Here is a 16,109-nt window from a genome sequence, read left to right as displayed (position 1 = left end):
TGTGAGTAAGGGGTATGTTAGTGAGGTAATATTTTACTTACTGTCTGTCTCTGTCCATTAGAAACATGGGGGGCAGACTGAGGATTAATTTACAAGTTCCCATCCAATTGCCAAGGTGACATTTGAATAGAGTCAGAGATGAACTCCTTTGTCACATGGATGGGGAGCCTACTCTATAGCCTGGGAATCCTTTGAGATACTTATTGTTCTTGTCAGCATATTCTATTTATGTCACAGGCAATGTTTAAATACTTGGATCTAGTGCTTTTAGTGCTGTTCATTTTGCAGATGTGCAAAAGATCCATCAGGATTGGAGCTTAGGATGCCTTGTATACCAGGCATAGATCACCTGTCCGCAAACTGTAGGAGACTGTGTATACTGATAGGGCATTAAGGTGATCTGTGTAGGACAGTGTGTTAATACCCTGGATTCTCCTGATGAGGAACCTTTGTGGGCATTCCAACTGTTGCAAATGCATTGTCAGGTACATTGCAAAGGGGTCATTGTACTCAATGATGAGTCTGAAAAGGGATGAATAAAGTGATACTGTAACTTCCTTGGCCTGGATGCTGTACTCTTACTTATAAGTTGGGTAATACAGAATACTTTCTTACTATCTTGCCTATGTATTGGTTGAAAGATTACTGTCTACATATGCTCCTAGATCTCTAACTACTGGGTCAACTCTTGGGAGTGTTTTATCACTGGAGTAATTGACTTGTGTGGATGTTTTCCCAAAGGGCACTCTGATGTACTTCTTGGCATTGAGTTTGAAAGCGTGGCTTTGGAACCAGTCATCTGTTTAAGGCCCTCTTGGAGGATATTAGCTTTGTGGTGGGAATCTATGCTAGATCCCAATTTACAATCATCTGTGAACTTGGTGAGCCAGAGGCCCTTGGCATTAACTTTGACTTCCAAGAAGCAGATACCAAAAGGAGCAGACATAGAACAGGTCCTTGAGGTACTCCACTGGTGACCAGTCTCTTGGTGGAAGTGGTCTTACCAGTCCTGACTTTTTGGGTTCTATCTGTGAGTCAGCTGCCAATCCAGAGAGTTATGTAGGGAATTATATCTAATTCAGTGATTTTTTTCAACAATACCTGATTGGTGGATCATATTGAATGCCTTTGTCAGGTCAAGACTGGCAGTATACATTGTCTTTCTCTACTCCATTGCCTTGGTGACCCTCTTGAAGAAGTCTACCAGGTAAAGCAGGCAATACCTTCCCTTAACAAAGACAAACTGGGATGGTTCCAGTGTCTGCTGATTGCCAATGTCCTTGTTGGTCATTTCCATGATGATTTGTTCAATTTTTGTACGTAATAGACTTCTCAGACATGGATCTGTAGTTCCTTGTTGAGTTGATGGACCACCCTTGTGAAGAGGTATGACTGTTGCACTCCTCTATTCACTTGGTATGTAATGTGTTTTGAGGTTGTAGTTGAAAAGTGTCGTAAGTGATCCTGAAAGGTCATGTTTTAAGCTATTTAGGAGGTAACCTGAAATATTGTTAGGGCCCATTGAGGCTGTGTTTTTGGCCTTGGCAAGCGTTGCCAAGACCTGTTCCTTGCTGATAGTTGGGGGGATATGATAGAAGGGATTTTTTGTTTGATTGTCACTCACAATACAGATGACTCAGTTTGAGCCGCAGTGTATCTCTAGCTAATTGTGGGGCAGAAGTATGATATAATTAGAGTCAGGTTACTTAAATCAATATACAACATTATGAGGAAGGAATTGTGACTAGCCAAACTCATTAACCAAAATGTAGCTATGGTATAAATTGGGTTTACTGAATGAACAGACTTCAATGAAGAATTAAGTACATGCTAGATGTGTTGCAGTAAATCAAATGGTAAAGGCTAAGCGCGGGATACAGAAAGGTAACTGCCAGTGCTAAGCTCTTTTTTTCCCACTGGTGTTAGCCTTTTCCATTTCATAGACAACCCTACAGCAGTGCTTACCTCAAACAGGTACAACTCTACTGTGGGCTAATTTTCTGGTCTGCTGCATATCCTACTGAGGCATTCTGGGGGAGTGGCATATGCTAATTAGCCATATGCCCTTCACCCAGAAGTGCCTGTGTTAAACACCTTAAGCAGCTGAGTGATTCGTAGAACTCCTCTGCTGAATGAATGCTTATCACCGGCCAAGATGAATGCTCTTGTTCACCCATTACTCTTAATGCTTGCGATTGCATTATAGGCAAATGCCAGCAAGTTTAGCAGCTAGTATATATGTTTGTGAGTGTGTGTGTGTGTGTGTGTGTGTGTGTGTGTGTGTGTGTGTGTGTGTGTGTATGTGTGTGTGTGTGTGTGTGTGTGTGTTTGTGTTTGTGTGTATGTGTGTGTTTGTGTGTATGTATGAATGAATGTTGAGTGTGTCTGAGAGTGTGATCAGATGAGGGGAGTGTGTTTAATGTATGGAAATTATCTGTGTGTGGGGGGTGGCTTCCACACCTCTCAACTCTCCCTAGACTAAAGAGCTGTTGATGTAATATAGAAATGACAGTAGACATCAGAGAATCCTTGTAAATATGTATGTAATCACTTAAAAAGTTTATAGAGCAATATGTTATTCAGCATAAAAGACATATGGGGCACACAAGATACCAGGGAATAATGCCCTAATTCACTTCCAAAGTGAGTAGAACATGAGTTCTGGGGCAAGAAATATTGAACAACAAAAAGTGTAAAAATCTAAGATCTAGTATTATTAACTAGCTGTAATGGCCTGTGATGTATGGGGGGACTGTGTTCAAGACTTCTAGAGAAAGCCAAGGGGGAACTCTAGTTGACACCTGGGAGTCTTTCTAATTATTATCATATTCCACTTAAAGAATTACTAGCGCAAAGGTATTGCATCATGATGCATTTTATGAACAATAAGAATGAAATCAACATCTGGCATTATTGGATAACTTCAAGCATTTGTTGTTTCTGAGGGATATAGGAAAATAAGAAGCAACATCAGAGGTATTCTGTTACATTAGGAACAGGTAAGAGCTATGGTGGAGTATCTGTGTATGTATCCTTGGACATGTGTTTGGGAGACTGAATGAAGGAGGCAGCCTGTGCTAACATAATGCATTTCCCACCAGTGGTGATTACAGCAAGGGCAGCCAGAAGGGGCCTGTTAACTCTTGTAGTAAATACCAAATGATTCAGAGACATGCAAATTAGCTGATAATGAGGCCTTTCATAATTACAGCTAATATGTGTCTGAATTGCTAGATTCAGCAATCATGCTAGCAGTCCCTTTTTGCCACACCTTACCACTCATGGATGGGCCTTCTTCTGAACCTGACCTAAGATTATTTGGAAATGTTTCAAGAAATAAACTATCATGGAAAAAAAAAAGAAAATATTAGAAAAACTGGTTTTCTACGTGTTTGTGTCTGGTCTAAGTTATTTGAATATGTCTTTGAGGAAAAACATGCCCATTCCATACTTGAGAAAGTTAGTAGCCACTGTATGGCAGGAAAGTGAGGTACTGAATATATCAAAAGTCTAATTCTCATAACTTTTGTTGAGAGTCTTTGTTATAACAACAGTGTGAACAACTTGCAAATTTTGAAGGACAGGCATGCGAAAGTAACATTTTTGAAATATACATTTCAGAAGAGCAGTTTATAAAAGCGTAAACTCTGTAAAGGAAAAATTTAAGTATCCATGAATGATGAGAATCTAATTTATGTATTAGATAGTTGATGTTTCAATAGTAATTTATGAGAATATTTGTCAATAAAAGGTATTTTGTATGAAATGGTCAATGATTATTTTGAAAATTGACTGGAATTTGTGGAAACATTGTAAATAGTTAGCTAAGACTCTATCAGACAAAGGATTTAGGGGTAGAAGGATAAAGTTTAGATGCTCACAAAGTGATTAATGGAACTTCCATGCTGTTTCTTTCTCTTGATAAAATCATAAACTGATAAAATATGTAGAAGTTTGTTTGTTATTGTTTTTATTATTGTATATTTATTGCTGGAATAATAATAATAATAATAATAATAATGTGATTTGGATGTGTATGTACATTTTTGTAATATAGTTTAATCACAACTACCTTTGAGTCAACACTCTTAAAACAAATGGGCATCACTCAGGTTCATAAGTTCATATACTAGGTTAATGACCACCAGGGCCTTAATAAGCCTAGCCATGCAATTCAAACCAGTTGTGTTCCAATGTATCATGGGTGTTTGTTAGAAGAGGTTAGGAAGTTTCTAGAAATTATGCGAGGAGGTATGTTAGTTTATGTATTACTGCCTGCTTATGTCTATCACAGACATGTGGGCCATACCCAGGGTGAATTTCCAATTTCCCATCCTTTGGTCAAGGTCGCACTTAAATAGGATTAAGAATGCACTCTGCTTCAAATGGATGAGAAGCCTGTTCCATAGTATGGGTATCTTCTGAAACATATATCCATCGTATCTATGTCACAAGAAAGTTTTAAATCCTTGGCTCTGGTAGTTTTGATGCAGTTCATTTTGTGGATGTGCAAAAGGTCCATCAGAGCTGGATCTGAGGATGCTTGTATTCCAGGCATAGATCACCTCTCTGTATCCTGTAGGAGACAAAGTATAGATATATGGCATTAAGACAATCTCTACAGGACTATGTGTTTACACCCTGGATTCTCCAGGAAAGGAACCTTTGTGGGCATTACAACTGTTGCATATGTCTGGTCAGGTATATACTGAAGGGGGCATTATACTTAATGATGGGTCTGATAAGGGCTGAAGTAAGTGGCAGTATGACTTCCTTGCACCTGGATGCCATGCCATTATTTATAAGTTAGGCAACATAGAATGATTTTCTTACTGTCTTGGCTGCATGTTCGTCAAATGCCAGATTACTGTTTACATAGGTTCCCAGATCCCTGACTACTGAGTCAACTCTTAGGGGTGTCTTATCTATGGAGTAATTTGCCTGGGTGGTAGTTTTCCCAATAGGTACTATAATGCATTTCTTGGCATATAGTTTTAGTCCATGACTTTGTTACCAGTCATTTGTCTGTCTTAAACCCTCTTGTAAGATGTTTGTGTTATTGGTGGAATCTATAATAGCTCACAATTTGTAGTTTTCTGTGAATGTGGCCAGCCAAAGGACATTGACATTAGCCTTTACCTCTGAGAAGTGGATGCCAAATAAGTGCAGTCCCAGCATGGAGCCCTGAAGTACCCTGCTAGCTATTTATCTGATAGTGGAGGTGGTATCACAAATCCTGATTTTCTGGGTCCTGTTAGTGAGCCAGCTGGCAATCCAGTGAGTTTTGGAGGGGTTTGTGGCCACTTTTGTGAGATTGTCAACTATACTTTAGTGGGGTATTATATCAAATGCCCTAGCTAGGTCCAGGTTGGCAATATGCACCATTTTCACTCATCCACTGCCTTGGTGACCTTCTCAAAGAAGTTCATTAGGTTTAGTAGGCATGACCTTCCCTTGACAAAGCCAAACCGTGGGTCCAGTGTCTGAAGGTTGCCTATATCTTTGTTGATCATTTCAATGATAAGTTGTTCCATGGCTTTGCCTGTTAAACTAGTTAGACTAACAGGTCTGTAGTTTCTGGGGTTGGTTCATAATCCATCCTTTTGAAGTTGGATAACCATTTCAATCTTCCATTCTCATATTACAAAGCATGTTTTGAGAATATAGCTGAAAAGTAACTGAAGAGGTCCTGATAGGTCATGTTTCAATCCATTTAGGAGGCATCCTAGGATATTGTCTGGGCTCCTGCAGGCTGTATTTTAGGCCTAGCAAGCACTTTCAGGACCTGGTCCCTGTTAATAGTGGGAGGTGTATGCTAGCAGGTATTTCATGGGAGGAGTGATAGGGGGTGAAGTCTGAACTGCATTTGTTAGCCAACAAATTCACTATATCACTCTGTTCAGTGAAGCTGGCATCACTGACCACCAGTTTTGTACACTGGTGTGTGCTGCCTTTGAGGTTTCTGACATAGCTGTAGAAGGTCTTGTGGTTATCTTTAGCCTCTGAGGCTATATTGACCTTATAAATGTCCTTCTTGGACTTAATTAGTTATCTTAGTTTTCTGCTTAGTTTAATTAGAGAGCTCCAATTCTTACCACACTTTTCGTCCACAAAACCAAGACCAAAACACTAAAGGTGAAGGAGTGTCCATATTCACCAAGGATATTCACACCTCCAGGCTAGTTGTCCAACACAATGCATCTGAAATTCTCCAGGTGCAACTAACACTAGGTAAGACTGCAATCCAAACTGTAGCTTGCTACAAATCCCCCACCATACCCCAAGATTCTCACTACACCTTCCTAAACATACTGGAAAATATTAAGATACAACCAAACGCCCTAATACTGGGTGATTTCAACTACCCTGCCATTAACTGGGAAAACTACTCAGGTACCAACTCTTTTTCCCAACGGTTCTTGGAATTCATAAATTCCAACGCCCTGGATCAACTAATCCATTGTCCCACCAGGGGCTCCAATATCCTAGACCTGGTCGTTACCAACATGGGAGATTGGTCAGGTCTGACCATAAGCAAATCACCCTTGACATCCACATCCCACCCCCACCCCCCCAGTAAGGAAACCTCCTTAAAAAACTTCTCCAAAGCCAACTTCATGCTACTGAAGTCAGAAGTGACAAACATCACAACACCCACACAGATGGGATCTGGAAGTTCGACTGCAGAATCCTACACTAAGGCACTGTACGAGCACATCCACTCGTGCATGACTCATGCCATCTCAAATAGAACCAAGATGCTCTTCTCCAAAAAAAGGAAGCTAATCTGGTGGAACCCTGCTATAAACAAACTATACAACAGTAGGAAGAAACTGTTGCAGAAAAGAGGAAAATCCCAGGATGCAAAAAACTCCCTCACCAGCCTCAGTAAGAAGCTGAGATCCCTCATAAAATCCTCAAAAGCTAGTTACGAAAATCAAATTGCCAAAGATTCCAAAGACAATCACAAAGCATTCTATAGTTATGTCAAGAATCTAAATGGCAATGCTCAGATCTGCTCTGAGCTACAACAGAATGGCATTAAATATACTGATCCCAAGGATATTGCCAATATCCTGGCAGATCGATTTAGTGCCACTCTCACTCTCTAAAGGGCCCATCTCAATACCAAAAGATTGCTAAATTCCAATAATCACAGCAACACAGGTAGAAACAGCACTCTCCAAAGCTAAGAATACAGCATCCATGAGACTAGATTACATCCCAGGCTGTGTACTACATGAACTACAAAATGAACTGCCACCCCACCTAAGTGTCATGTTTAATCATAGCCTCACCTCAGGCTTCATGCCCACTGTGTGGTGCACAGCTACAATTATCCTGCTCCACAAGGGAGGATCTGCCTTGGATCCCGGGAACTACCATCCCATCAGTCTGACAAGCCTGATCTGCAAGGGCCTGGAATGTATTATCATGGAACTTATAAACAAAGACATTGACAACCTTCAAACACTGGATCTCACTCAGTTTGGGTTTGTGAAGGGCCGATCTTGTCTCCTGAATCTGATTTACTTCTTCAAATCGGTCTCCAGAGCTGTGGACGAGGGTAAGGCGATCCACACAGCCTATCTGGACCTCGCCAAGGCCTTTGACACCATCCCCCACTCTGGAATCATAGATAAACTTACTAAGCTGGGCATAAATCCCTACGTCACTTGATGGGTTGCCAACTGGCTTACTGACAGAACCCAGACTGTAAAAGTAGCCAACTCCAAATCTAGCTCCAGACAAGTGACAAATGGGGCACCTCAGGGTTCAGTCCTGGGACCACTTTTGTTTGGCATCTACTTCTCTGAAGTACAGGCCAGCACTAAGGGACTGGCTAACAAAGTTTGCAGATGACTGCAAATTGGGAGCCATTATTGAATCCCCAAATGATGTGGATATTCTACAAAAGGGCGTTACAGAAACAGATGCCTGGTGCCAGAGCCATGGGCTCAAGCTCAATGTCAACAAATGTATAGTTATCCCCTTTGGAAAAAAACATGTACCCATGAACTACCACATAGGTGGCAGGACACTAAACATCAAAAGTGTGATGAGAGACTTAGGGACACAAGTGGACAGTGGTCTCACTTTCGATAACCACATCACCACAACAGTCAGGAAATCCTTCTATTTGGCATACCTCATCACTAAGGGCTTTTCATCCAGAAAAAAGGAGGTCATTGTCCCGCTGTACTCATCCCTCATTAGACTCATTATAGAGTATAATGCCCCATTTGGTATGTACCTCACAAGGCATCTGTAACAGCTGGAAAGGCCACAGAAATACCTCACTAAAAGAATCACAGGCCTAAAGCAGATGCCATATGTTGACAGTCTAAAAAAACTCCAGCTATACTCTGTGGCATATCGTCTACTCAGAGGCAATCTCTGCTTAACATACAAGGCCATGTCAAACCCTGAGCTGTTGGACATGCTCCACTTAAAGAAATCCCAATCCCTCAGAGCCACATGCTCCAGGGATCTAAATCTTATCGTCACAATGAACAAAACATGCTGGAGGGATAGGTTCCTGACCCAGAGACTCCCCATACTCTGGAGTAGACTGCCCATACATGTCAAGCAGAGCACCTCACTGGCCCTCTTCAAAAGGAACCTTGATGATTGGATGGGAGATAGGAAATTCACCCCGGGGATCATGCCAGTCGCCCTGCTAGACAGGGGCCCAGAGAAGTAAATATTGTAGGAAGAAATTTCCAGGGAATTGTTATGGCTAGGCTTGCATAGGCCTTAGGGCCAATAGCCTAGTACCAACTTATGAATTTATGAACCTATGATTGTGGGAGTTGCACTTCCTTTTTTTAGCCAAAACCATTTTCCTTTTGTTATATACCCTGTTAAGGTTAGGATTCCACCAGTGTGCTTTGTTTTGGGCTTACTTACAGTAGGTACAGCAGCCTCTATACAACCATTTACATGGTTGCACAGGGTCTCTGTTAACATTTCCACACAGATTGCTGTAAACTCAGGGTTGGAATATTTCCTAACTGTTACAGGGCTTGCTGAGGTTACAGAGTTGATTTTTATTTTGAAGGAGACAGTTTTGTCATCCAATCTCACTAGTAAGAACATGACACTTAGGGGGTTGTGGTGCTGTCCCATATTGGTGAGTTTCAAGTCCAGTATGCTTGAACCTCTGATGGGTGTGCGCACTATATGGTCAAGGGTATTTATATTAATAAAGTCCAAGAATCACTGTGACTGGGACTATGAGGCAGTGTATGTTTCCCAATCTATAGAGGGGTAGTTAGAGTCCCCCTTGAATAGGGTATTTGGTTTAATGGTGAGTATCTCCAGTAGGTCTAGGTATGAGCTATAGGATTCTCGGGACATATAGTGCGACCTATAGCTTGCTAGGATATGGTATAGGATTTTTGTCTATAGTGATTTGCACTTGGATAAATTCTAGGGCATCATCCTGTTTAATCAACATAGAGTTGTGCTTGTTGCTAATATAGATTGAGATTCCTCCATCTTTTGTCCCTGTCTGTGTATCTGATGGTATAAATGTGTGGAAGTCCCTGAAGCCTTGCACTGTAAGAGTACTTTCTGTTTATTTAAACCATGTCTCCATAACAGAACAGATGTCTATATTTTCCAAAGTGAAAAGATCTTGTAGGGAGTGGAATTTCTTGTTTAGGCTTTTAACATTGAACAGTAACACATTTAGGTTTCTTTGGATTTTATTTGCTATGTCTATAGGAATGTCATTTTGTCATTGCCTAAAAAAGGCTCTAAGAGTAGATATATTCATTGGCTGCCAGTGGTACCTATACTCTTTAAAAAGCATTTTATAACAAACACCATTTTGTATGTTTGAGTTCTTATCTGATAGTTGTTGTTTTATAATTCATTATTGTAGACTTACAAAGACTGTCAAATAAGAAATTAAGACCACATCTAACCTTTCATGGCCTCCAAGAAATTTAAATGATGGACTACTACAGGGTGAACGGGGATACCATACAGCAAACAGTGGACATGTTTTGCCCCCATCTGCGGTCCCATGGGAATCATGGAGAACCCATCCCAGTGGATACTAAGTGACCTTCAGGGGGCACACTGGGACATTCATAAACTTCTGTATTCAGAATACTCCACCATTTCCTTAATTCAGTGTTACAACACGTGGGGGAGTGCATGTGTTTTCTACATACCCAAGATGAAAGAGCTATGCAAGACTGTATGCCATACCCCATTTCCCTGAGGTACTGGGAGCAGTAAACTGCACAAATATTGAAAGAGGTCACAACTAGTGAACTGGGAAGGAGCAAAGCTTTCTTACTCCATCAGCTGCTAGGCAGTCTATAATGTACAAAGCATCATCTGTAGTATGTTCATAGGACACCCAGGCAGTTTCTGTGACTCCTGCATATGGAGTGCCTATGACCTCCACCAAAGGTTTGCAAGGGGTGCTTCCCACAGGGACATCTGGTGGGGGATGTTGGATATGCCCTGTAATCATGGCTCATGACACCAATGCAAAATCCATACAACCCCACTGATCAAGGTTGCAACCATGGATAAACTAGAAACATCACTGAACGGATGTTTGGCCTTCTCACATCAAGGTTCCACCACCTGGATACATCAGGATGTGTTCTGCAATATGGCCATGCCACCTATGCCAAAATGCTAACTAGGTGTTGCATCCTACATAACACTATATTTAGAAAACAGTTACAGCAGAATGTCTCAGTGCAGGGATTGCAGCTCTCAGCACAACAGACATTGGGAGCTGACACAGATGAGGAGGCAAAGGAGGAGGAGGTAGGAGCAGGGGAAGACCATACCAGATGGATGTGGGCACAGTATGCCATGGCACTGGCTAAGAAGCAGCAAACTGCATACACAATCAGAACAGAGCTTAACATAGCAATACAGTAACAATGATGCATACAACCAAACCAGACTGCTTACCTGTACATTGCCCAACTACAGTAAGCATCAGACTCAGGCAGCCCAAGCCAAAGCCACTCTCAGCAGCTGTAGCATGTGTGTGTGATCAGATTTTCATGAACAAATAATACAATAACTAAACAAATTAAGCAGACAGCAAAAATGATGTGTATTCCACACCTCTCAACTCTCCAGATTTTCACAGACTGTCCAGATTTTTGCCTCATATTTGTGTTCTGTTTCTCATAAAACCTGTTTTTTTTTTTTTGGCAGATCACTGTGGATTTAAGTCACTAAATAATGACAGACGTTTGAGCTACAGGCTTTATATCTTTCAGAGAATGCATGCCAACACAAATTCTGTGAATCTAGCCACTTTCTAAGTTATTAAGAGCAATATTAAAAATCTGTCCCTATTTTGGGCCTTTGGGCCCCCATTATTTTAGGCTTTGCCATATTTTTCTTTCTAAGAGGTTGAGAGTTACGGTATATACATGAATATCACACCACATAAACTGATTTTCCTAGGACTACAGAAGCTAACAGTGGTGCATACAGACAAAACAGACTGTGCTTACCCATGCATTGTCTGGCCAGTCTGTGCATCAGACATAACCAGTCCAAGTCATACACCATTAAAAAGGGTAGGGTACTCTCAGCATCATTTGCACAGGTGAGTGAACAACCTATCCTAAAAAACTACTACTACAGAGCATCAGCAGAGTAGAGACACATTAAAAATGAAAATGAATAGGTGTACTAAGGACAATCAGACTGCATACCAAAGCACTGTCTGGCCACTCTGTGCATCAGACCTAGACAACCCAAATCACAGATTGTGCAAAGGGCTGGGTGCAGTTATCATCATCTGCACAGCATGTCTGTATGGAAGGGATTAGAGGAGTACATGTCTTTCACAGGGGAAGTGTGTGAATGTGAGAGCTGAGGTAATAGCAAGTAGGCACCCTTAAGGCAAGTGTGCCTAGACACAGGTTGTGTGTTTACTGTGAGTAAATCCATGATGATGTGTGTGTGTGTGTGTGTGTGTGTGTGTGTGTGTGTGTGTGTGTGTGTGTGCATGTCTATCTTTCTGTCTGTGTGTATGTTTGCGTGAGGTGTTATGGCCAGCCTGGAGTGCTTTGCATGCATCTGTAGAGATACAGCCACAGAGTGTGTTTCTTCAGTATGCTCTGGCATCCTAGATGGGCTCAGTCATGCATGGAAGACAATCACGCATGTTGCAAATGCCTCTACATATGAAAACTGTCTCTGCAAGTAATTGCCCTGCTAGTTCCATGATCCTGGCTAGAAGTTGAGGTGTACTACCTGAATGTGAATGGACTCTGCTGAATGAGCAGTCATCACGACCACATGCAAGACCATGAGTAGGTGCATGGCCGCACTTTGATGAAAACACATCCACAACCGATGTAGTGCTGGAAGTGCTAATACTTCAGAAGGAGGCTATGGCACTTGCAATGCCATGTCAACTGACATCTGATGATGAGCCAGCAGACTGGTCTTATGGATGTTGTCCCTCTCCCAGTGAATGACCAAGCACAGACTCCACAGTCCAGTATGTCATTTGTCCTGTCAAAGTAGTCACACATACACAGTTCATGTATCCCCGGTGTAGTCTCACAACCTCTTCATAGGCCCTGGTGGAACTTGTCTGTGCCTCCATGACAGCCCTGCACATACATTATGTGGCAACTACTGACACACCAACCTCGGGGGGGGGGGCAGTAAGCATACCTCTTCTGAGCACCTCTGATGGTACCTGCCATTCATGATGGCTATGGGAAGGATCTGCCAAGTCTGCACTTGGTGTTACCACACTACCCTGATCAATCATATCCCCATTAATCTATCCCCTCTCATATGGATCATTGTCATGAATATGTGCAGGCATACTGACTGTGTCCATAGTGTGGTGAGGGGATACAGAGGGCTCACTGTCCATGTCTGACATATCCACTACAGCCCCAGGCTGTGCAGGTTCATCCCTGCCATCATTGTCAAACAATAAGGATCCCTGACATCAGACAAAGCTATGTCAACACTGATGGCACCAGACAGTGCTTCTTTTGTGTATATACCGAAAACATAACAGTAAAAATACCTATACTGCTTATGCCCAAATATGACAACAATACACTCTAGTGCTATAATTTCATTAACTACTAAACATAACTAATACAAGTAAGTATGCCCATACCACGTGCAGGTGTTCACTGCACCTCAGTGTTAGATGTACCTAGATGCAGTAGATGACAGAGGTAGGATAAGCATTCATGTGACTATCAGTTGCAAAGGTGGAGGTAAGAATACTTGAATGGCATACCTGTGGCATCAATAGCAGCCTGTCCATCTCTGCTCCAACATCCAGCACCACACTGTAAAACTCTGATGAGTTGTCTGTACCTGAGTGATGACAACAATTCCGCCATCTTGGTAAGTAGTGGTTCAATAGATGACCTCCACCAGTAGCCCTCTGCTCCCATGCCACAGCCTCTAGTCTGACCTTGGTCCTGTGAATCATATCAGTAGCCTTCTGTCAGACCAGTGCATATATATGTGACCTGGACACTAACAACACTGATATCTTGGACCACCTGCCATCAAGCACAGTCTTGAAAGGGATTGTCAGATGTGTGTGTGTGTGTGTGTGTGTGTGTGTGTGTGTGTGTGTGTGTGTGTGTGTGTGTGTGTGTGTGTGCGTGTGTGTGTCAAGAAGTCATCTCCCATGGAGAAGGAGGACCTGTGCAATGACCTCATTCTCAGCTTACCAACTTGCATCATGCAGTTCTCCCCTTAACAGTTTTTGGAGCCATATCTCTGATGTAATTGAATAAAAAACAGGTATTGCAACACAGGTTACCGAACTGTAGTACATACACTTTAACTACTATGGAATAATATAGCATTATACACTCAGTAAATGGCATACTCAAGTCTAACACAAACAGTCCTATATACTAAAAACACAACTAACAATCTAAACATCAATGCATGTTCCCCACCATAACACTTAAGATAGCTGTAACCTGTACAAATATAACCAGCAGTATACAGTCCTGATGCATTCCTCCCAACAACAAAAGACAAAAACTAATAACATATACAGAAATTTCCACCTATCAAGCACAAACCACACAACATCATAAGCACAGCAACAATATGTGGAATGAAACCAAACCTAAAACTGGCTTCAGCAACAACTTTACCTTTATGTCACTTGCCTACCATTGCAGTGGCAGATGTCAAGAGGTATACCTCCTCAGAAAATAAATGTCTTAACTGTTATAGCCTGTTAGGCTACTAAAAAAGTCTGTATACATGAAGGATGTGTGTGTCACCCTGGTCCCATCAAATACATTTCTGATGACTTTAACAGAATATAGTGGAATAATGTATCTAGACAGCACAAAGCCCATAGATATCAGCATAGTACAAATGAGCAGCTCTATGGAAGTAGACATACCTTTCAATATTCTGAAAGTATCATCCAGAGTTCTGCAAAATGAGTGCAAACAAGTTTGGTTCAGCAACACAAGGGGAATAAAATAATTTTCCATAACACGATGGGAGAGCCCTAAGTCATGTTGCACGTTAGGTGTATGTAAACCTCTCTGAGTCAGTGAAATATGCAGATGTCAAGCAACTTACCAGACACAACCTTTTGACCAAAAAAACACTCCCTAGTTGATCTCATTACTCCAGTAGCCCAAACACAATCTCTCGCTACTTACCAAGATGGAAGAATCCCAATTCACTCACTTTCATTTAGTGATTATTGCCACTACAGTTTCTCCAGCTCCACCCCCTTACCCCCCAAAAAGTTAATTTCCTTCATGTCTAAATCCACTGATAATATTGCAAAGCTGTTTTCAACTACCTCTCTTCCCATGACTGGACCCTTATACTAGACATCACAGATCCTAACGAAACAGCTGAACTCCTCTCTCACTCTCTCTCCAGTCTTCAAGCCTAACATGTTCTCTTAATCTTGAGACTTTCTTTCTCCATACCCAAAAATTGTATAACCATGAGCTAAAATCCTCCCTAAAACTCTGGGATGAATCCTGGAGTCAGTTTCGAAAACCAAGTGCAGTATACAAATCCAAAACAAAAGCCATTAAAAGCAGAAGAGTTATTCCATAATATATCTCAAAAACTCTCTTAAATACAGTCCAAGGAAATTTTGGAAAGAAGTCAGTAACCTCACAGAACATCATCTGCCTCACACTTGTACAAGTACATGAACAGGTACAAGTACTTCCTTTAGCTTGTCTGTAGATGATTTCCAAAGACACTTTTAGTGACCTCTCCAAATGTACTGCATTATCCCTTTACTGGAACAAATATAACTGAAAGGTCCCTCAGTATAGACAACCTATTTCCATGATTCATATACCACTCTCATGAGTTCATTGTTGCACCCCTAAAATACATATGCAATGTTTGTCGTACTATCAACACATGCCTATTATATGGAAGTCTGCCATAGTAAAACCACTATCCAAACAAAAACAACCCTCATGGCCATGATAATGTCTGTCACCCTATTGCCATCCTTCCTATTCTGTGCAAAATCTTTGAGAAAACTGTCTACCTTCAACTCATGGAATATAATATTAAATGCCACCTTGTCTCCCAAAAACAGCATGGTTTCTGATTAGTGGGGAGCATGGCCACAGCCATTTGGTCCTTGACCAATGAAATTCTCATGTCAAAGGACAAATGCATTTTCTCTGGTACAATCTTATATACCTGACAAGAGCCTTTGATTTACTCACCCGCTCCTCTCTTATAATTCAGCTTTCAGAACTAGGCATTAGAGCTGATGCCATCCCTAGGTTTCAAAGTTAACTGACTAACCACCATTTCTCATTGAACTATAACCGGTTCCTCTCTCCTCACCACTACTCAAAGGTATGCTTCAAGGATCTCTTCTTTACCCCCCTTCTGTTCTCTATATATATCAGTAAACTTCCACTTGATGTTCCTTACCTTCCTCTCCTCCTGTAGGCAGATGACATGGTCCTCTACCACTCCAACCACTCCCTAATTATCTTACAGCAAGATCTACAATCTGATTTTAGCCAGAAAATGGCAAACTGGTTCCTAGTTTACAGAACAGCAGACCTGCTCCTGGGATCACAACTATTTAAACTCCTACA

At 41.5% G+C, this 16,109-nt stretch overlaps 1 protein-coding gene across 3 annotated transcripts in view; it reads left to right on the top strand.

Moving 5' to 3' along the window:
- The window catches only part of GRIK1 (glutamate ionotropic receptor kainate type subunit 1), a 1,940,968-nt gene that overhangs the window by 468,131 nt on the left and 1,456,728 nt on the right, over window positions 1-16,109 (top strand). The window lies entirely within an intron of this gene.

Source organism: Protopterus annectens, chromosome 5.part0 (genome assembly GCF_019279795.1).
Source record: "Protopterus annectens isolate FY-2018-M chromosome 5.part0, PAN1.0, whole genome shotgun sequence".
Taxonomy (NCBI): domain Eukaryota; kingdom Metazoa; phylum Chordata; order Ceratodontiformes; family Protopteridae; genus Protopterus; species Protopterus annectens.
This window is presented reverse-complemented; position numbering and strand designations above follow the sequence as displayed.